The 8,164-nt window shown below is 38.2% G+C and overlaps 1 non-coding gene across 1 annotated transcript; it reads left to right on the top strand.

Annotated features, from left to right (window-relative positions):
- Positions 1 to 319: 319 nt before the first annotated feature.
- On the top strand, positions 320 to 426 carry LOC127108800 (small nucleolar RNA R71). Its single transcript, XR_007796311.1, has one exon. It is a non-coding gene; the product is annotated as a small nucleolar RNA R71 (small nucleolar RNA).
- Positions 427 to 8,164: the final 7,738 nt, after the last annotated feature.

Here is an 8,164-nt window from a genome sequence, read left to right as displayed (position 1 = left end):
TCGCAGTTTGGTGCTACGACAACCACGGTGGCTGCTGGTGTTATGGTCAAGCTGTCTATCTTTTGAGTCAGGGCATCTACCTTGGCGTTGACATGGTCAAGACTGCTTAATTCGTACATGCCGCCCTTCGGTTGAGGTTTCTCTACAGAGGTTCTTTCGCTTCCCTCATTGGTAATGATTCTGGGCCATACTTCCGATGAGTTGATAGGCCTCGTTGTATGGTTTATCCATCAGTGCGCCACCTGCGGCAACATTTATTGTCAATTTTGTATTGTACAAGAGACTGTTATAAAAGGTATGAATGATCAGCCATTCTTCTAGACCGTGATGTGGGCATAGCCTCATCATGTCTTTGTATCTCTCCCAGGCTTCAAAGAGTGATTCATAATCCTTTTGTTTAAACCCATTTATTTGGGCTCTTAACATAGCCGTCTTACTAGGTGGGAAATATCGGGCTAAGAAGACTTTCTTTAACTCGTTCCACGTAGTGAAAGAATTGGATGGTAGAGACTGGAGCCAAGCTCTAGCTCTATCTCTTAATGAAAATGGGAAAATACGGAGTCTTATTGCTTCTGGGCTGACACCATTCCCTTTCACTGTGTATGCGTATTGCAAAAATACTGACAAGTGTAGGTTCGGGTCCTCCGTGGGACTACCTGAAAACTGTTTTTGCTGTACGGATGACAACAGTGAGGGCTTCAGCTCAAAATTGTTGGCTTCGATCGCAGGGGCAGCGATGCTGTTATGAGGTTCATCATGCGAAGGGATTGCATAATACTTAAGTGGACGATTTTGAACTGGTTCGGCCATCTCTGGTTGAACAACTGATTCAGAAGTAGGAATGTTAAATCCAGGAAGATTTAGTTTGATACGATGTTCCCGTATCAAGTCTCGTATCCGACGTTCTAATCTAAGATAACGCTCGGGTTCGTCGAACTGTAGATTTAATTTCTCGCCTTGAGAGCGAGTACTTGGCATACACTTGATAGATATAGAAAGGGAAAAAGAATTGTTTGCCTTAATCTATACTGGGTAACACTAGAGTTACGATATCGACTAAATTAGCCCCCACCAACGACGTCAAAAACTTGATCGCGACTTAGTAAGTCTATGTCAATCGTGATTGCATGTGCACAGTCCTATCGTGTAGTTTTAAAGATTATCGAACCCACAAGGACTAATAATCGAACGTATCGTGGTCTAATGTTGCTATGTAAATCTAAGAATAATGATTATTCTATGATTGGAGGGATGAAGAGAAATAACTATAATGTAAATAGAATATTAAAATGAGATATATGGGATATCGGTACGTAATACATCAAACTTCGGGGATTCGTTAGATAGTTGGTGTAATCTTATTGGTTAAAATATTCTTTAGTAGAAATTATTTATAGAAAGGACTTAGTCTCACACTGTCGTTTTTATTGACTCTAACCATACTCCTAAACCAGAATGCTTGACTCTCGCGGTCTCATTTTGAATTTAAAAGTCATTTTTGAATATAAATAAAATCTAATTAATCCTAAAGCGTTCTCACTGTGTTTAGGATTAATGCCTAGTTTCAACTATCTGGTTAAAATCTCAAACTCTCGTTCTTGTTGACGGTAACCTTAGTTTGTTTTGTACTCTCGTACGAAAAATAGTTTGATTAAAATAAGAAACTTAAACCGGAAAAATAAGTTTTATAAAAACTAACACCAATTATTTATCGAACCCCGTCGTTTCAACGATCTTTACATACCGATGCCTAAGGGCTTAGCCGGACATCGATCCGATAACACACATCGTATTTGGGAAATTAAACATGCAATAAGGCATAAATAAATAAAATAGTAATCAAAATAAAACCTGGATTGTAATTTAAGAACTGGAAATGAATCTTGAATCTTCGATTAAAATAATTCTGGCAGGCTTTGGCAATGAATAACCCTTACAATTGAATCCCAAATGCGTAAAAAATAATAAATCGTAATAGTCCCCGATGTGGAGAAACTATCACTTTTGCAAGGTAAGGAAACTGTGTAGAAAACTAAAAGAAAATAATGTTGAATAAAATTAAGCGTAGACTTCAAAACTGGAAGAAGAGAGATCTTCGTACGAGTTTGGGAGGTCTTTTGTATATGTTTTCCATATTCCTCAATTGTAGCAAAGGTAGTGGCAATCGTGGATAAAAAGGTGCAGGAAATGTAGGAAGACTAGGTTGTGGCGGTTGCCACAACCCTAGCTTCATGATGAGTGGCGAGCGCCACCTTTGTAGCAACAAACAGCCAATTCTCAAGGGTTGGTGGCGGGCGCCACCTACCTCTTGGGCCAATGTGGAGGGCGCCACACTCCTTGGGTAATGGGCGCCACAAGCCCATATTCTTTGGTTGCCCATTATGCCTTTGAAAACCTCATTTTTACTTCCATTTTCCTTTCCTTTTTGCTATTTTCCATTTTGCTTGCGGTAAACCTTTTAATCGATAAATACCTGCAATAAACATAAAATATTGTGTAATAATAAATGTTAATCGAGTAAAAATCAATGCATATGGAGCCAAAAATATGATACATGTTCGTGTTATCAGTGTAGCGTCATAATACAAAACAATATGCCTCCTAAGCTGAAAGACCCAAGGAGTTTCTCCATACCCTGTGTAATCGGAAAGTTTGTCATAGATAAAGTACTATGCGACTTAGGAGCCAGTATTAGCTTAATGCCCTTGTCCATATGTGAAAGGCTTAAAATGGGAGAACTAAGACCTACTAGGATGTCCGTACAACTTATAGATCATTTTGTTAAATTTCCCGTAGGTATGTTAGAAAATGTTCCAGTACGCATAGGTCAATTCTATATTTCTACTGATTTCATAATCATGGATATAAAAGAGGATTCCAACATCCCTATCATATTAGGAAGACCATTCCTAGCCATTGTTGGATCTATTATAGATGTTAAGAAAGGCAAGCTAACCTTTGAAGTTGGAGAGAAAAAAGTCAAATTTATTTTACGCAGTTACTTAAGGCACCAGCTATAGACGATACATGTTATCTACTGGATGTCATCGACGAATGTATAAGAGAAATGGAGAATGAACAAACATCATACTCCGAAATACTGAAAATTCTAAGGTATCCTACTTTTGAAGATGAAAATTGCAGTAAGGAATACCAAGATGACAGCCTAAGAGAATGCCTAGCACTAACGGTCGGTCATATGCTTTGCCTAAAGAAACCAACCCTAGAACTTAAAACGCTACCCAAAAATATAAGGTACGAATTCCTAGACACCGAACTCGAGCGACCTGTAATAGTCAATGCAGACTTAGGGCAGATAGAGACCGAAAAGCTTCTACATGTTTTAAGAAAATATCCAACTACTTTAGGCTACAATATCTCAGATCTAAAAGGAATAAGTCCTTCCATATGCATGCATCGCATAATACTAGAGGAAGACAGTAAGACCTCTAGAGAATATCAAAGAAGGATAAATCCAATTCTGAGTGATGTAGTAAAGAAAGAAGTGCAAAAGTTGTTAGATGCAGGGATTATCTACCCAATATCCGATAGTCAATGGGTCAGCCCAGTACATGTCGTACCGAAGAAGGGAGGCGTCACAATTGTTAATAATGAAAAAGGAGAATCTATAGCATAAAGAGTGGTTACTGGAAGTTAAATGTGAATTGATTATAGAAAATTAAACAAAGCCACTCGGAAGGATCATTTTCCTTTACCGTTTATTGATCAAATGCTTCAACGATTTGCTAAGCATTCTCACTTCTGTTATTTAGACGGTTATTCGGGATTTTTCCAAATTCCTATTCATCCTAACGACCAAGAGAAAACGACCTTCACATGTCCATATGGTACATTCGCCTATCGACGAATGTCGTTCAGACTGTGTAACGCTCCCGCAACATTCCAAAGATGCATGATGTTAATTTTCGCTGATTTTATAGACGGCACCATGAAGGACTTTATGGACGATTTCTCTATTTGTGGACAAACCTTTGAAGGATGTTTATCGAATCTTGAAATGGTACTTAGAATATGCGTAAAAGTGAACCTCGTGTTAAACTGGAAAAAATGCCATTTCATGGTCCGACAAGGAATCGTACTCGGACGCATAGTGTCTGATAAGGGGATTGAAGTTGACAAGGCTAAAATAGAAGTTATAGTAATCCTTCAACCTCCGAAAACCGTAAGAGAAATACGAAGGTTCTTAGGACACGCTGGTTTCTATCGGCGATTCATTAAAGATTTCTCAAAAATCACCAAACCACTGACTGGCTTATTGATGAAAGACGCTGAATTCATCTTTAATGACAAATTCCTAGTGGCGTTTTAACAACTGAAAACAACTCTTATCATCACACCTTTCATGAAATCTCCCGATTGGAGATTACCTTTTGAAATCATGTGTGACGCTAGTGACTATGCTGTAGGCGCAGTCTTAAGACAAGGAAGGGATAAGAAACTCCATGCAATATACTACGCAAGTAGAACCATAGATCCTGCACAGATGAATTACGCCACCACAGAAAAGGAACTTTTAGCCGTAGTGTTTGCTCTAGATAAATTATGTTCCTACCTTGTAGGAGCAAAGATAATTATCTATACCAACCATGCTGCAATTAGGTACCTGTTAAATAAAAAGGACGCCAAACCAAGATTCCTAAGGTGGATCTTACTACTACAAGAGTTTGACCTAGAAATCAAGGATAAGAGGGGCACTGAAAATGTCGTGTCCGATCACTTGTCAAGAATGGAAGGTATTGAACCTGAACGAGTGCCTATAAACGATGATTTCCCTTACGAACGAGTCATAGCCCAACTGGAAAGCAATACAGCTAAATGTGCATTAACCTATAAGGATACCGAAAAAAATGAGGTAGTGGAAGCAATTTACATTAAAACCACATTGCCTTGGTACGTTGACTTCATCAACTACTTAGCAGCTAGGGTGCTTCCACCAGACATGACTTACCAACAAAAGAAAAAATTCTTCCACAATCTTATACATTACTATTGGGATGAGCCTCTGCTTTTCAAGAGAGGCGTTGACGGTATCTTTCGTCGATGTGTCCCCGAAGATGAGGTAGAAAACATAATCTTCCACTTTGATTTTGCTCCCTATAAAGGACATGCAAGCACCTCAAAGACTTGCGCTAAGATCTTGCAAGCCGGTCTGTTTTGGTGCACATCGCGACCATAAATTGTTACCGGTGTCAACGCACTGGAAACATATCTAGACGTGACGAAATGCCACTAAAAGGCATTTTGGAACTAGAAGTCTTCGATGTCTGGGGAATTGATTTTATGAGACCATTCCCATCTTCTTTTGGTAATAATTACATCCTCGTTGTGGTCGATTACGTATCAAAATGGATCGAGGTTATAGCCTCTCCAACAAATGACACACGAGTGGTAATTAGACTCTTTAAGAGAATAATCTTACTTAGATTCGGCGTGCCAAGACTTGTCATTAGTGGTGGTGGCTCCCATTTCATTTCAAAGACTTTTGAAAAGCTATTATTGAAATATGGAGTCCGGCACCGTGTAGTAACACCCTATCACCCACAAACGAGTGGGCAAGTATAGGTCTTGAATAGAGAAATCAAACAAATATTAGAAAAGACGGTTTCTACCTCTAGGAAAGATTGGTCCTCAAAATTACACGAAGCCCTGTGGGCATATAGGACAGCTTATAAGACTCCAATAGGAACCACACCTTTTAAGCTAGTTTATGGAAAATTATGTCCTTTGCCGGTAGAATTAGAACATAAAGCATATTGGGCCATTAAGACCCTTAATCTTAATTATACTGCCGCATGAGAAAAAAGAATATTAGATATCCATGAACTTGAAGAACTTAGATTAGATGCGTATGAGAATGCAAGGGTCTATAAAGAAAGAACAAAGAAATGGCATGACAATCGCATATCGAGGAAAGAGTTTAAGGAAGGTGACAAAGGACTTCTGTTTAACTCCTGCCTTAGACTCTTTCCAGGAAAACATCGTTCTAGGTGGTCCGGTCCCTTCGAAATTACCAACGTCTTTCCAAATGGTGTGATAGAGATAAAGGGAAAAGCGAGCGAACCATTTACAATAAACGGGCAGCGTTTGAAACATTACCATAACATTGACAACAATGAATTCATTGCAAATCTAAAACTTGCAGAGCTGCCCGCTCATTCACCAGATTAACATCTATCCTATTTAAAACTTTCGGAGCTTACAACAATAAACAAAGTGCTTGGTGGGAGACAACCCACACTCTATTTTTAACTATTGATTAAACTATCTAAATTTATGTTTATTACTATTGCTTATTTTTCATTTTCTTTCTTTCTTATTTTTCATAAAGTCAATCGGTATCTTTCTTTATTATTGACCATTACTAACTTAATGTTATTTATCTACTTAAATTTACCTAGCTACTGACCATCACAATGCAACAAGTAGATTACATGGATATAGTCTTCAGAGGCAGAGGTCAAAGGAGACATTTTGAGGCTATAACTCAGAGAGAAATGGCACTAACCATATACCCAGATGGACGTACTATGACAAAGTTAGGTATAAGAGACATTGTTATGTTCCTGATTAACCAAATTGGCTGGGATACCTTTGCTATCAAAAGAAAATTTAGTTCCTATTGTAGGTTAACTTTAGAGTTCCTAAACTCCCTAGTTTACTTGCCAAACCATGATATGGGATTTTGTAGGTGTTTAATTGGCTGCATTATATGGTAAAACACTAGCTGGTTACAAATGTCTTGACTGATGTCATGACATAGTATGTATGTGTGACTACATTGTAGGTTAGAATATCTAACTGTACTCTGATGTCTTGACTGATGTCATGACACACTTGAGTAGTTACTGCAGGATTAGCTAACACAGGATTTATTGAATGTCAAACTGGATGCTGTGACATTCATACCTGTCAACAGATACTAAGAAATAGAACAGCTGGTGTTCTGTTAGAACTTAGTATTTATTTCCAGTCTGGTTATCAAGGAAAGACCAGACCTGGCATAAGGCCTACTGACTGAATGTCAAATTGGATGTTATGACATTCATCATTGACAGCAGCTACTAAACATTAGACAGAGTGGTGTTCTGCTATACTTCAGCATGTAACTTAGTTTGTTCTTCAAGAGAATAACAGAACTAACTTAAGGCCAAATGTGTAAATGTTAAGTTGGACACTTTAACATTTATTAATGTAAGCTGTTACTGTAGTATGGTCATTTTGATCATGTACAGGTCAGCAAAATTGTACAGTCTGTTTTCTAGAAAAACAGACTCAGCATATGGACCTTGATGTCAAGCTGAATGTCGTGACATTCATTCCTGACAGCATATGCTATATTGTAGGTTGTTCAGTTTTCTGTTTCAGCTTTTCTTGGGCTATTCTTCAGGAAGTCAACAACTTAGAGAAAAACCAGGAAACCAATAACCAAGTTACATTTAATGAACCTAACAAATAGCCTATTTGTTAGTAACCTAAATGTTGAATTTATGGGAACTCGTGTGACCTTAAATTCAGGAGAATACAGGTGCAAAAGCCCAGGTACTGCAATATAAAAAGGAAGGCGTTCCTTCATTCAGTTTCGGGGATTTTGAGGCGTGAAGATTTTATGTGCCCATCATACTTCACTGCTGTATTTTTGTGAGTCTTGCACTAGACGTAACTTGTAAGCCAAGCCATTATCAAGTAGATGATTGTTGTGGCATAGGGTGTTCATTGAGTTGTAAGTGTTGTGTCGCTCAAAGCTTTTAAGCGTGAGTGTTGTGTATCTTGATTAAAGCTGTGAAGCACAATCAAGAGTTGTTTGAAGTGTGACTTCAACTTGTCTTTAATATTGTTTAAAGATAGTAATCACTGAGGTGATTGAGGGGGAGTGAGTAGGAACTCTAATCTTAGTGTAAGATTGAAATTGCATTGGGTATGGATTAAGTGATAAGTTGTAAACGGGTGAGTTTAGCTTTGAATTGATACTACTAATAGTGGATTTCCTCCCTGGCTTGGTAGCCCCCAGATGTAGGTCATGTTGGACTGAATTGGGTAAACAATTACTTGTGTTATTTACTGCACTTACTTTTAAGTTCTGCATAATTCCTGTCTGTGCAGAATTGGATGTCATAACAACCCGTGTGACATCCAAAGTCTGATA

The sequence above is a fragment of the Lathyrus oleraceus genome, chromosome 7 (assembly GCF_024323335.1).
Source record: "Lathyrus oleraceus cultivar Zhongwan6 chromosome 7, CAAS_Psat_ZW6_1.0, whole genome shotgun sequence".
NCBI lineage: Eukaryota > Viridiplantae > Streptophyta > Magnoliopsida > Fabales > Fabaceae > Lathyrus > Lathyrus oleraceus.
This window is presented reverse-complemented; position numbering and strand designations above follow the sequence as displayed.